Source organism: Nilaparvata lugens, unplaced genomic scaffold (genome assembly GCF_014356525.2).
Source record: "Nilaparvata lugens isolate BPH unplaced genomic scaffold, ASM1435652v1 scaffold4992, whole genome shotgun sequence".
Lineage (NCBI taxonomy): Eukaryota > Metazoa > Arthropoda > Insecta > Hemiptera > Delphacidae > Nilaparvata > Nilaparvata lugens.
In genome coordinates, this window is record NW_024090943.1 from 1 (window position 1) to 15,421 (window position 15,421).

Below are 15,421 nucleotides of genomic sequence, written 5' to 3' on the forward strand. Positions count from 1 at the left end.
AAAATGTATATTCTTATGATTTTTATTGGTGGAAGGATTTAGCGGATTCCATCATCCTGTCCTGAGGAAATATTTTCGGTATCTTTCGAACTGACAGAGGCATGTTTTATAACTAGTAGTTCTGTGAACAGTAGATCTCGCGCTCAGTAAGTTACATCGACCTGTTGTTATGTTTTCTCAAAAATTAATAAATAATTTATCAATTTAAAATGTCTAGAAAAAATCCTAAAAAAAATATAGAGCTATCTGTCCTATCGTACCGTCCCGTGTCGTCCCGGAATGTGAGTGTGAGCGCTGTTATCAGGTCTGGCTGCAACTGTCTACAACGTTGATGGAAAGATACATTTTCAAGATGTTCGATGTTTTTGAACGGGTAGTATTATAGTCCACTAGACAGCTGATTTATGATGAATAATTCTATAGTATGATTTTTACGGTAATATTGGCGTATGAAGGAGGCTCCTCTTTCCTTTTATATTATCCTTGAAATGCAAAATTTCCAAAAACCTTGTATATTCGTCGACTCGCAATTTAAAAAGGAACATACCTGTCAAATTTCATGAAAATCTATTACCGCGTTTCGCCGTAAATGCGCAACATATAAACATTTAAACATTTAAACATTCAAACATTTAAACATTAAGAGAAATGCCAAACCGTCGACTTGAATCTTAGACCTCACTTCACTCGGTCAACTATTTGTATTATAGTAGCCGTGTTGTAAGCTAGATTTAGTAGATAAATATATAATAGTAGATTCAGTAATAGATTGTAAGTAGATCACCTTATTAACATTGGTTTGCTATCCTTGTCTGTCATTAGACAAAGCAGATTCCTCTATCCTTAAGTAAATATAATCATCTTATGTAGAGAATCCGATATTTTTCGTTAATTGTTGATGAATTTAGTGTATTCTATCCTTTTAGCCCGCAATCGTTGCCACATTGTTTTTGGATTATGTAATCAATTAACAAAATATTAAATTATTCAATTATGAGATATTCAATATCTCAATTATTAGACTATGGAAATTTATTATGCGATAATTTGATATATATATATTACTTTCTTGACGAATATAATATATTTTAAATAGATTAAATAGAGTTGTTCAATATTAAGAAGAATCAGTGATTAATATTACGGAGATATACCGGAATCAGCCATCTACCATAGAAGGCAGTGGTATGGCAGAGAATCGGCAACTCTGTGGTCCTATCATTTCCACTGACTTTATTACATGAATCTCACTATAGTGTTGGTACAACCACAGACAAAATAAGTAATACTAATTTACTTAATTTAATAATTTTATTAAAATATTAATTCACTTAATATTAATATAATTTACTAAATATTAATATTAATTTACTTCCTCAATGGTACAACATGACAGATACATGTATTGCATAGGGAACGGCACGCTAGTTTTTATTCATATTCTAACATAAAAAGGTTACGAAAGTGAATTGTGTAGGAGGATGAATGTCTTCCAACAAGCATCGATGGTTCAGTGGTAGAATGCTCGCCTGCCACGCGGGCGGCCCGGGTTCGATTCCCGGTCGATGCAATTTATTTTTGAAATGGATAATTATTATTGAAAGTTTGTCGTACTATTTGTTAAAATAATATAAATTATCAAAATAATTAAAGTAATATTATTTTGAATTTAAATGTTCGAGAACTAATCATTCTTCCAATATTCTGAATGAATTATTTCAAAAATTGAAAGTTAATTTCTTAGTTTTGAGTTATTTTCAAATTTCAAAGTTTCAGTTATTTTCAAAGTTTTCATTCATTTTCTCATTGATAAAATGTGATTTTAATTTCAAATACTGTAATATTTTTCATTTGGAAGTTTGATATACATACTGTACCACCTTATGAAATACATCTTTAATACGCATATTGCTGAATCAAAAACTTTTACTCATTACCTTTTATAGACTGTTTTATCAACTTTTGGAAAGTATCATGAATGGAAAAAAGAACATTTTTGGACTCATGTCTGTTGTGCCTTTTGGAAAGTTTCCTAATTTTACAAAATGGAATAAATTCATACAAAAACAGATGCAATACTCAAATCCATCTCTAGATATAGAATAAGTTCGTGAAGTGATTGCCTTCAACAATTATTTGCCTTTATCAAAAACTTGTTATGGAACTATAATGAAATGATTCATTCCTTCCCTTACGGAAGGAACCTTCATCTTCCTAAATTGTGATTAAAAATTCAATTTTTTGCATATTAAATTAAATATGTTAAAACTGTTGAGCTTAATTTGTTAAATGGAAATAATGTCCTCCATTTTTGATCATTACTTACTTACCTTTCAAATCAATCGATAAAATTTCTTTCTGATTCTATATAAACAAGGTGTTGTTGTTAGCTTAGGAATCAATTTCACTCTGATTCTCTGTGTTAGAAGATTTTATTGAAACCCTCTAGAAGGGTTTTACACTAAACTTATCTAAATGGAACCAAAGCAAACCGGGAAAGGCTTTATTACGAGAGATAAGGGCACAGTTATCTCTCTTGCTTTACAATTCCTGTCCTGTAATAAGGGCTTTGAACTCTGAAATTCCAAAATAAAATAATAGATTTTGGATTAATTAATTAAGAAAGTACAATGACTTATCTCAGGCTTTATCATTCAAGGTCAGATAAACGAGAATTCTATCCAAGTATCTTTCCGACATAGGCTGTCTAGTATTTATTCACTCATTAATAATCATATTTATGAATTACTATTCATAATCGATAGCTTAATGCTACTTAATAAAAAAATATGCTAAAACTGCTGAACTTGGTTTGCTAAATGAAATCTTTCCGGTTTTTAATTACTATTAGAATTTGAAGATCTTAAAGTATGAAAAGTATTAAAGTATTAGCTGTAAATAACTAATAGTGAGCAGGCTTTTGATTTTGTATTAATTTTTTTTCAAATAAGTGCCTATCCGTTCCGGATGTTGGCTATCAGCATGGCTATCTTGATTTTGTTGGTTGCGATTCGGAAGAGTTCTACTGATGTTTTACCGAACCACTTCCTCAGATTCGCCAACCAAGATATTCTTCTTCGACCCGGTTTTCTCTTGCTGTTTATCTTGCCTTGAAGGATCTCTTGGAGTAGCCCGTACCTCTCTGTGTTCCTCATTATATGTCCGAGGTATTGGAGTTTCCGGCATTTTATGGTGTTTACCAACTCTGCTCCCTTTCTCATGCGCTGTAGTACTTCTGCGTTCGTGACTTTTTGTGTCCAAGATATCCTTAAAATTCTTCTGTAAAGCCATAGTTCAAATGCTTCAAGTCTTCTGGTGATTTCTTTGTTCAGAGTCCAGGTTTCCACACCATACAGCAAAACAGAGAAAATGTAGCAACGCATGAGTCGGAGCTTCATTTCTAAAGACAAATTGTGGGATTTGAAGAGTGAGCTCATTTTAACAAACACTGAACGGGCTTTTTCGATGCGACACCGGATTTCTTGAGAGTTATCCCACTTCTCATTAATAATCGTTCCTAGATAATTGTACTGCTTCACTCTTTCTACCCTAACTTGATCGATGTAAAGGCTGGCTCCAGCAATGTTCTCTTTACTCACTATCAGAAGTTTTGTTTTCTTTGTGTTTATTTCTAAACCATACTGTGAGCTTATTCTTGTTACACTGTCCATCAACAGTTGTAATCCTTCAAGACTATCTGCAAACATGATGGTATCGTCCGCATATCGTATATTATTCAAATTTGCACCATTTATCATGATTCCTTCTTCCATCTCACTGAGTGCTTCTCGAAAAATAAACTCAGAGTACAAATTAAACAAAATAGGAGACAAAACACAACCCTGACGCACTCCTCTCAATATTTTCACTTCATCAGTGTGGCTGCCATCAACTCTCAAAACTGCTGTCTGATTCCAGTACAAGTTTGCGATTATATTCAAGTCTTTGTTATTCATTCCTATTGCCTTGAGTATGTCAATCATTTTAACATGTTGAACCCTGTCAAAAGCCTTCTCATAATCAATCAAGCATGCAAATACATCACAACTGACATCTCTGCACCTTTGGAACAATACTTGAACACTAAATAGAGCCTCTCTTGTTCCAACAGCATTCACAAACCCAAATTGGTTTGGTGAAATCTGCTCTTCACAAAGCCTATATATCCTTCTGTGAATTATTTTGAGGAATATCTTTAAGAGATGGCTCATCAAACTGATAGTCCTGAAGTCACCACAGGTTTTAGAACTTGCTTTTTTGGGAAGTGTGACGAATTCTGACTTCAACCAATCTTCTGGAATTACTCCTGATGAGTAAATGTTATTGAATATTTTAGTCAGCCATTTAATACCATCCTCATTCAGCAATTTCAAGAATTCAGCTTCTATTTGGTCTGGTCCGGCTGCCTTTCGGGGCTTCATATGTGAAATGGCTGCTTGTACTTCCTCAACAAGGATTTCTGGCCCTTCTCCTACAAATGTATCATGTTCTTCTCTAACATCATGGAAAAGCTTCTCCAGATATGATTTCCATAGCTCCTTCTTCTTATCAGTATCAATGATGGTATCTCCTGCTTCATTTACCAGAACTTTACAATTCTTTTTATTGTATTTTCCTATTACTTCGCGGACTTTCTTGTGAACGTTGAAATCATCATGTTTGCTTTGATGGTATTCGATATCACAGCAATTTCCCAATAGTTCCCTCTCCTTTGCCATCCTGATTTCCTTTCTTATAATGTATTGTATTCGTCTATATTCTGTCGCATTTCCTTTATTCAACCTTCTTTCCTCCATCAAGTCCAAAATTTCTGTTGTCATCCAAGATTTCTTCTTGATTCTTTCTGGCTTCAATAGCTCCTTCTTAACAGATTCTACAGCTTTCTGAATTTTTTTGAGTTCTGGCTCAACATTATCACAATCATTATGTTGGATTTGTGCATGGAGCATTCTTGATGCTGCTTCCTTAACAAATGGGACATTCAATTTTTGCAAGTCATAGTTCAGCGTTCTCTTTTTTTGGACCTTTTTAAATTTCAATTTAAATGTACCTATCAAGGGACAATGATCGGATCCTATGTCTGCTCCTGGATAAGTTTTGAGGGACAGACAACTATTTCTGAACCTCTTATTAAGTAACAGGTAGTCAATTTGATTCCTGACCACATTTCCCGGTTTATCCATAGGTGACTTCCAGGTGTACAATCTTCTTGGTGGAAGTTTAAACCAAGTGTTCATCACTACAAAATTGTTTGATGAAGCAAACTCCTCAAGCATATCACCTCTTTTGTTTCTGTCCCCCAATCCAAATGGTCCAACAACATCTGAAGTGCGACCTTCTCCTAATTTTGAATTAAAGTCACCCATTACAATATTAATTTCATGTTTTTTCAGTCCTTGTTATATGTTATCGATTGTTGTGTACATATTTTCCACTTCCTCATCTTCTTTATCGAGTGTGGGGGCATATATTTGAATAATATTTATATCAACTGGGCTCGCTTTCATTTGAATAAGTACCACTCTTTCTGATATAGGTGTAAAGTTTTTTACACATTTGGTTACTACATTACTCAAAATGAGACCCACGCCATGTTCATGTCTTCCATCTGCACTATAAGTGGCAGATGGAAGACATGACCATGGCGTGGGTCTCATTTTGAGTAATGTAGTAACCAATGTGTAAAACCTTTACACCTATATCAGAAAGAGTGGTACTTATTCAAATGAAAGCGAGCCCAGTTGATATAAATATTATTCAAATATATGCCCCCACACTCGATAAAGAAGATGAGGAAGTGGAAAATATGTACACAACAATCGATAACATATTACAAGGACTGAAAAAACATGAAATTAATATTGTAATGGGTGACTTTAATTCAAATTAGGAGAAGGTCGCACTTCAGATGTTGTTGGACCATTTGGATTGGGGACAGAAACAAAAGAGGTGATATGCTTGAGGAGTTTGCTTCATCAAACAATTTTGTAGTGATGAACACTTGGTTTAAACTTCCACCAAGAAGATTGTATACCTGGAAGTCACCTATGGATAAACCGGGAAATGTGGTCAGGAATCAATTGACTACCTGTTACTTAATAAGAGGTTCAGAAATAGTTGTCTGTCCCTCAAAACTTATCCAGGAGCAGACATAGGATCCGATCATTGTCCCTTGATAGGTACATTTAAATTGAAATTTAAAAGGTCCAAAAAAGAGAACGCTGAACTATGACTTGCAAAATTGAATGTCCCATTTGTTAAGGAAGCAGCATCAAGAATGCTCCATGCACAAATCCAACAAAATGATTGTGATAATGTTGAGCCAGAACTCAAAAAATTCAGAAAGCTGTAGAATCTGTTAAGAAGGAGCTATTGAAGCCAGAAGGAATCAAGAAGAAATCTTGGATGACAACAGAAATTTTGGACTTGATGGAGGAAAGAAGGTTGAATAAGGAAATGCGACAGAATATAGACGAATACAATACATTATAAGAAAGGAAATCAGGATAGCAAAGGAGAGGGAACTATTGGAAATTGCTGTGATATCGAATACCATCAAAGCAAGCATGATGATTTCAACGTTCACAAGAAAGTCCGCGAAGTAATAGAAAATACAATAAAAAGAATTGTAAAGTTCTGGTAAATGAAGCAGGAGATACCATCATTGATACTGATAAGAAGAAGGAACTATGGAAATCATATCTGGAGAAGCTTTTCCATGATGTTAGAGAAGAACATGATACATTTGTAGGAGAAGGGCCAGAAATCCTTGTTGAGGAAGTACAAGCAGCCATTTCACATATGAAGCCCCGAAAGGCAGCCGGACCAGACCAAATAGAAGCTGAATTCTTGAAACTGCTGAATGAGGATGGTATTAAATGGCTGACTAAAATATTCAATAACATTTACTCATCAGGAGTAATTCCAGAAGATTGGTTGAAGTCAGAATTCGTCACACTTCCCAAAAAAGCAAGTTCTAAAACCTGTGGTGACTTCAGGACTATCAGTTTGATGAGCCATCTCTTAAAGATATTCCTCAAAATAATTCACAGAAGGATATATAGGCTTTGTGAAGGGCAGATTTCACCAACCAATTTGGGTTTGTGAATGCTGTTGGAACAAGAGAGGCTCTATTTAGTGTTCAAGTATTGTTCCAAAGGTGCAGAGATGTCAGTTGTGATGTATTTGCATGCTTGATTGATTATGAGAGGCTTTGACAGGTTCACATTTAATAATATTTACCACTAGCCGTCAGGCTCGCTTCACTCGCCATATCCGTCTAGCCAGGGGGCTCCGCCCCCTGGACCCCCGACTGGATCATCCAAAAATGAGATCAGCGGGCTCGCTAATGTAAACATTTTCTGTCTATTACTTGATGAAAGAACTGAGAAAACGCAAAAAACCCGCTAATTTTGGGCGTATCTTTGGCGTTATTTCAAATTCCTTCTAACACACCATTATTACACCCTAGCTGAGCTTCTGTACTAAATTTGAATATTTTCTGCTCATTTGTTCTCGAAAAAGATGGAAAAACGCAGATTTTAGGCGTATCTTTGGAAATTTTTCCAAATCCGTTCTTAGTGCGCCTCTAAAGGGCCAACTCAACATGCCTACCAAATTTGAACGTTTTTGGTCCGGTAGATTTTTAGTTCTGCGAGTGAGTGAGTCAGTGAGTGAGTGCCATTTCGCTTTTATATATTTATATATATTGTCATACATGACATCAAAACCTATTCAATTTTATATTTAGAGACGTCTTGTAGTTGTAAATATACTTCTTTTTAGTATCACCTTGCTCTCCAATAATCACTCAGACCTTGAGGTTACAATTCAGAAACTTATCAATGTCTCACAGGACTTGAGAGATTACAAGAGATCATCATTTCAACTAAGTTCCACCAGAGACAGAAATATAGCTTATGCTTATCCATTATCTATGGTTCCACTGTCCTCCATCATCAACTTGTGACGTACATTCGTTTTTCAACTCACCACTAATTCCACTTCATCAGTCTAGAAGTTTTGACAAGTTTGATGGATTGGAGATAAGTTAAACGAGATACTTGTATGAATAAATAGTGATAAACATGGCTAAAATATATTGATGGATGATTTGAGCAGGATTTTAAGGTGGCATTGGAAAATAGGGAGCTAGTGTTGATTTTTTATAGATTTGTGGATAATCGTATTATTCTAATGCTATTTTGGATTCTATTGATACGGATAATGACAAGTAGAGATTGAATATTACAATTACATTTGAAGAGGAATATACAAACTAAGCCTAGTTTTTCCCATCCAGATTATGATATCTATTGTTATAGATCGTTTGTAATTATTATATTGATGAATAAATTATTGATTAGTTGATTGTGATATTTACGAAAACATGTTTTCCAATGGATAGCCTACTATTCGATAATCAGTACCTATTATATTAAGCGAGCAATTTCTGTATATCTGGTTATTTTATATCAGGTTACTGGTTATTTATGTTCAACGGATCTCGAAACGGCTCTAACGATTTTCACGAATTTTGAACCTGTGGTTTATGATATAAAATTCGATTGCACTAGGTCTCATCCCTGGGAAAACCTTGCTGAAGGGCATGAAAAGGATAATTCATCCCTTGGAAAAACAGATAATTTTGTCGTCTGCCAATAACAGAAGATGCTTGTGTCTGTGTGGGGATCAGCTGTGCAATCAATTAGCTTACCGTATCTCGCGAGAAATCTAAAAATTTTAATAGACTCGATCAAAATACTATGATGTTTGACATGAGATGGTATATCATAATATTCAAAGTCAATCATTATTTTACAGTTCTAAGTGATTAGTGAGTGTTTGTTATTTTGTTATTCATTTGGTATGTAAACAATCTAAATTAGAACTTTTATGTTTCAAATATTTGGACTAAAATTTGACCTGAATTCATGTGTATGGAACATACCTACTTTTTGGAATATTTATAGTGTATAAATCAAATTCGGGGAAGAAACAGTTTTGGGCTGTGCCTGTTAGTCCTCCCCAATCATTTTAAAGGATTGTGTTCTGTTTATCAATAAATAATAAATGAGCGAAGCTCGGTGCCCCGATATAAGCGTAAGGTGAATTTAAAAACACATACACATTCATAAAACATATTCAGGCCATCAAACTTTATCAACTTGATATAAAAAATACTGTACTACTATCAAAGTATTTGTAGCATACACGAATATGTTCTTCATGAACAACAGGAAGGAACAAGGAAACAAGTGGCTTCTAACTTGTATGGAACTAGAGCTTTTCAAATTCAAATTCAACCTGAATATTGGGAAAGTATGCGTTCGTCTATTAGCTCCAAACATTATTCTAACAATTGATTTTTGTAGGACAATAAGATTTTTAAAATGAGACATGAAGGTAGATGCATAACATGAGATCCGTATTCCAGCCTACTATTGAAGAAAGAGAAATACATTAATAGAAATACACGAAGATATTTTACAGGAAGAATTGACGCAGTTGATAGAAAGTCCTAACCAAGTATAAGAGCTACCCTTTTACTTATTCACATGCCAATCCCAATTTTGACTTTGTCCAATATTAGCCCAAATATTTAATAGAGTCAGATTGTGAATTACCTCACAGTCACACTGACAGATCTGCAACCGACCTGATGATACCTGACAGATCAGTGAAACTAAATGGTGATGATAATGAAAAGTTTATATAGAAGTCCTTGCTCGCATTTAGTGCTAGTTTGTTACAGTTGAACCAGCATCGCAAATCAAACAAATCCAGCTGCATCATTTCATGCAGTTCTTCTTCATTTTTATCAGAATACGCTAGGGCTGTGTCATCGGCAAAAGATGTAATTGATCCAAAATGTGTGGGAAAACAAATCATTTATGTAGACTAAAAACAATATAGGGCCCAAACGGATCCTTGTGGAACGCCGTATTTAACTGTTGTCAGCTCACTATCACAACCCGAATAGACACATACCGGTACTGCTTTCTATCCATCAAGTATGATTTTAACCACATGTTGGTAACACCACGGACACCAGCAGCATGAAGCTTATTCAACAGGTGCTGTGTTCAACTGTGTCGAAAGCCTTTCGGATGTCCAAGAATAGACCAGATGTTCTATTTTTATTGGTGTGTTAATGCTGTGATAAATATCTGACCTAAACTTATATAATGCCTGTTCTGTGTTCAAGCCCTCCTGAAATCCAAATTGGTTTCTATTAAAATAGTTCACTTTATTGAAAAAGGCTCATAACTCTTTTCTAAAAAGTTTCTCTAGAATTTTTGAGAACACTGAAAGCAGTGAGATGGGTCTATTAATTTGAAATTTCTCTATTCGATCCACTCTTAAAAATAGGTATTACCTTAGCTGTTTTTAGATTTGATGGGAAATGTCCATTCAAAGCTGGCATTAAAACTGTGACAAAGAACAGGAACAATAGCATAAGCTATAGATTTTTTAAACTGGAGGAATATTATCAGGACCTGGAGATTTTCCATTTTCAATTTATTTATTTCAGTTAGTAGTTCTTGATAGCTATAGGATTTAAAAAAAGAATTTGGATAAAATCACTTCTAAATTTTCTATCATGATTTTCTCTCATGGATTCATCTGGTCATGTATTGAAGAAACTATTTCATCAGATATATTTATGAAGTATTCATTGAATTTGTTAGCCAGAACGTTTCCATCTGTTATTAGATTATCTCCACAATGCAGATGGATCGACTTTCGTTTGGAAACTGATTTACTGCAATGATTATTTATAATTTCCCATTGTTTTTTTTACAGGAAAGGTATTCAAGTTGGAATAAAATTTAATCTTTTGATTTTTTATTAATTTATTATGTTATTTTTTGCAGCCAAGTACTTAGCTTTTAATCTCTCATTTTGGGGAGATTTCTATGCGCTTTATAGAGTTTATCTCTATGCTTAATTGCTAGGCAGAGCCCATCTGTCATCCACGGTTTTAGACGCTTAACATTTTTGACAAGCCTCTGGCTGAACGAGTGCACTGCTTTATATACGCCAGCAGTCCATCCATGAACACAGAAAACTTATCATCAACACTGTCGCAAGCATATAAGTCACACCAATTATGCTCCATCAACAAGTCCGTCAATTTTTTGACGTCGATGATATCTTTAACTATGGGAGTAGCATGACCGGTCCGTCTCCAGACACAGACAATGAAGCCGATATAGCTCTATGATAAGTAATCAGCGATTCAATGACTGAACTCTGAATTATTTTCCTGTTAAACTTGGATTTATAAAAGATGTGATCAATGCAGCTTGAGCTAAGGTTTGTTACACGAGTATCTACATCTATCAGTGATTGGTAGCCATTGAAATGCATGATTTCCATGTAATCAAAAGCCCCAGCTCTACTCAAGTCATTTATGTTAATGTTAATGTCTCCAGAATCATTGAGTCACCTTCACATCCTAGATTCTCCAGAAAATGGCTCAAACTATTCAGGAAAACATCTAATCCAACAGAGTGCCATCTGTACAAACTCAATAATCTAAATTTGAAGTTGGATTTTTCAGAGTGAGTAAAATAGAATCGGCTCCATCAATCCGTGATTCATCTCGCGAACAAGCAAAACCTCTGCTAGACGAAACAAATATCATGATACCTGATGCTCTACTTATATCACTGCCAGTGGAGTAATTATCATATCCATCATAATATAAGGTTCGCATCATTTATCGGTTGGAACCATGTTTCTGATAGGACAATTATATCAGGCTTCACTTTCCAACAGTTTATGTACAGTAAAAAGGAATCAAAGTTTCTGTTCAGACTACGAATATTTTGATGCAAAATTGTAATATTATCACCGCATGTTAGAAAACACGAGTTAACCCTGGTGATATCCTCCACTAATTCACATGCATTAATCATTTAGAATTTTATTTTCAACCAATATATTATGGAGAAGGTAATGCTCAATGCTAAAATGTAATACGGAATCAATTATAATGGCACACATTCGTACAACATTCATACAAAGAAAATAAAAAAGATTAAAGAAAAGAGAATTGTTCGAGTACTCATAGATTAAGGAATCATTTCGCAATAAACAGAAGGAGAGAATATCTTTCATATCGTTTTCAGAAAGAGAAAGCAGTACTGACATGCCAGCCTACCGAGTTAAGGGTGGGTACATAACAAAAAAAAAATTGATAGCCTACCTACTGTAGTTCCATTCAGATTATTTAAAAACGTTAGCATACCTAATTAAAAATAAACATGTATAGATATAGTTAATGGAGATGCAGATCTTAGTTTATATATAATATAATGTGTTAATAGAGCAGGCTCTAGTTTATATAACTTATTCCAGATATAGTTTAAAATCTAGTTCATCTAATCAGATATCATAATAATTTCTAAGAAGGCAAACATTTACTTGATATTCTCTGAAAGATAAATGAATTTTCAGGTAGAGATAATCCTGAAGCCGATTACGACCATTGAGAGTGGAATGATAACTACTTAAAAGTAAGCAATTAGCGTTTGATTGGCAACTCAGTTGCAATCGTGTCATCGAATTTGGAAATGCCTTTAACTGATTATAAAATTAATACGACAATTTTTATCAACAATAGTAGAGACTCACCAGTGATTTGGATTTAAACAACATATTAATATTGAAAATGATAGGACAAGACTAAAAATGAAGTATGATTATGAATACAGTATCATGTACACCCTGAGTAGCTTCAGAGGTGGGTGATTGATACCCAGGTGTTGCTCCTGGATGACTTCGCTCAGTCGTAATGTGGGCGGGGAAAGGAGGCAAGTCGAAGTTCCTCTTCCTTCTTCTTTGTGCCTCAGCTGGCGTGAACAGCACCTCCTAGTGCTTCTGACGGCGTGAAGGTCACTCTCTTCTCTGATGACACGACTTTGATGTAATTTTGTATCGGCCTTACGGCCTCGGTTCCGCTCCAGTGAAGTAGGAAAAGGAAGGACAGACAGGATAGGGACGGCAGACAACGGTCCGCTGTGCCCTAGGGAGAAGGAAGAATAGGGACGGCAGACAACGGTCCGCTGTGCCCTGAGGAGATGGAAATAATAGGGACGGCAGACAACGGTCCGCTGTGCCCTGGGGAGATGAAAGGACAGGGATGGCAGACAACGGTCCGCTGTGCCCTGGGGGAAAAGAAGAATAGGGACGGCAGACAACGGTCCGCTGTGCCCTAAGGAGATGGGAGGACAGGGACGGCAGACAACGGTCCGCTGTGCCCTGGGGGATGGGAGGTCAGGGATGGCAGACAACGGTCGCTGTGCCCTGGGGAAATGGGAGGACAGGGACGGCAGACAACGGTCCGCTGGCCTAGGGAGATGGAGGTCAGGGACGCAGACAACGGTCCGCTGTGCCCTGGGGAAATGGGAGGACAGGGACGCAGACAACGGTCCGCTGTGCCCTGGGGGAATGGATGGTCTGGGACGGCAAACAACGGTCTGCTGTGCCCTGGGGAAATGGGAGGACAGGGACGGCAGACAACGGTCCGCTGTGCCCTAAGGAGATGGGAGGACAGGGACGGCAGACAACGGCCGCTGTGCCCTGGGGGAATGGAAGGTCAGGGACGGCAGACAACGGTCCGCTGTGCCCTGGGGAAATGGGAGGACAGGGATGGCAGACAACGGTCCGCTGTGCCCTAAGGAGATGGAGGTCAGGGACGGCAGACAACGGTCCGCTGTGCCTGGGGAAATGGGAGGACAGGGACGGCAGACAACGGTCCGCTGTGCCCTAGGGTGATGGGAGGTCAGGGACGGCAGACAACGGTCCGCTGTGCCCTGGGGAAATGGGAGGACAGGGACGGCAGACAACGGTCCACTGTGCCCTAGGGTGATGGGAGGTCAGGGACAGCAGACAACGGTCCGCTGTGCCCTGGGGAAATGGGAGGACAGGGACGGCAGACAACGGTCCGCTGTGCCCTAGGGAGATGGGAGGACAGGGACGTACGGCAGCCAACGGGCCGCTGTACCAGGGCAGGAGGTCGGGGACGTACGGCAGCCAACGGGCGCTGTACCAGGAGCAGGAAGGTTGTGAGCGGAATGCTGTGGTCTGGGTCTCGTCCGGCGTTTAAATACTCCCCCAAAGTGGAGGGGATGGAGTTGTGCCGCCGCCAGAGGCAGTGGAAATCGTCTCGATGCGCGGAAGATGGTGCGCCATCGGTACCTTCCTTATCTCCGCAGTCGGCTAGCTTTGCTGATAGCCGAGTGTCTTTCTTCAATATTATTAATTATTTAGCAATCTTTTCCCGTCACAATTTTACTTTGTGACACCTCACTCCTACTTGGGGGGGGGGGGGGGGTCGGAGCCCTCTATGGCACCACCTTAAAGGCGTGAGCCATCTAGGCATCACCTTAAGAGGTGTACACCTCTCAGGCATCACCTTTAGAAGTGTATGGCACTTGCTATGAGCTTCATCCATACCTGGTCCACAGGTACATATTTACATCGTCCATTTGATAATCGGACTTTTATGCGTGGCTTGCCGGCCCGTTTGCGCTTGCCTGATGTTGTGTTGCGGTGGCACAGCACTGGATCCATTACAAGAGGGGCCTGGTCTGGGTTCCTGGGACGGTGGGACTACTTCATTGGTAGTGAAGACTGCGTTTGCTCTTCCACATCCATTACAGTTGAGGAGGGTATTGACTCCTCCACATCCATGACAGTAGGGGGTGGTATTGACTCTTTCACATCCATGACAGGGGGGTGTGGTATTGTCTTTTCCACATTCCTCTCAGAGTTACCACTTGTGTTGGTGGCTGGGGTATGAATCGTGGCCTGGCGTTCAGAGTCAGTCATCTCATTCCTGTGATCCATCACTATGTTGCCCCAGGATGCTTGCCTTGGAACATATGACAACTCTGCTTTGCTATCAATCAAGGCATTGGGTTCGACTCTGTTCAAACTATCCTGCTTGAACGTCCTTCTGTCGCGATCCTTGTTGTCCTGAGATTCGGATTGTACAGCTGATATTGTTGGGACTGCTGTTGTCTTAGTCCCCAATAAGAGAGATCGCGACATTATTAGCGGACTTGTAGGATTCAGTTGGGGAGGATCCCACTCTACCTCTCTCGTGAATGTGTGAATATACACTCTGTTTTCACGCATAAATTCCATTCCTAATAGCAACTCTTGTCCAAGTCCTTCCATTACAGACGCCACTAGTAGAACTGTGATTTGTCCTATAGTTACATTAGTTGTCAGCTTCCCATTTAATGGGGTAGATCGTCCATCAGCTAATATTGCGTGGTGATGAGTTGGTACCTTCCTTATCATCCCTATTTTTTGGAGAACTTCATAACTCATTACTCATATAATTAGCTTCAGCGCCACTATCTAGCAATGCCCGACACTTTTTACCACCGATTTTACAGTAATG

General features: G+C 37.9%; 1 non-coding gene across 1 annotated transcript; it reads left to right on the forward strand.

The window, feature by feature from the left end:
• The first annotated feature begins 1,499 nt into the window (after nt 1-1,499).
• On the forward strand, nt 1,500-1,570 carry Trnag-gcc. The gene has a single exon. It is a non-coding gene; the product is annotated as a tRNA-Gly (tRNA).
• Nucleotides 1,571-15,421: the final 13,851 nt, after the last annotated feature.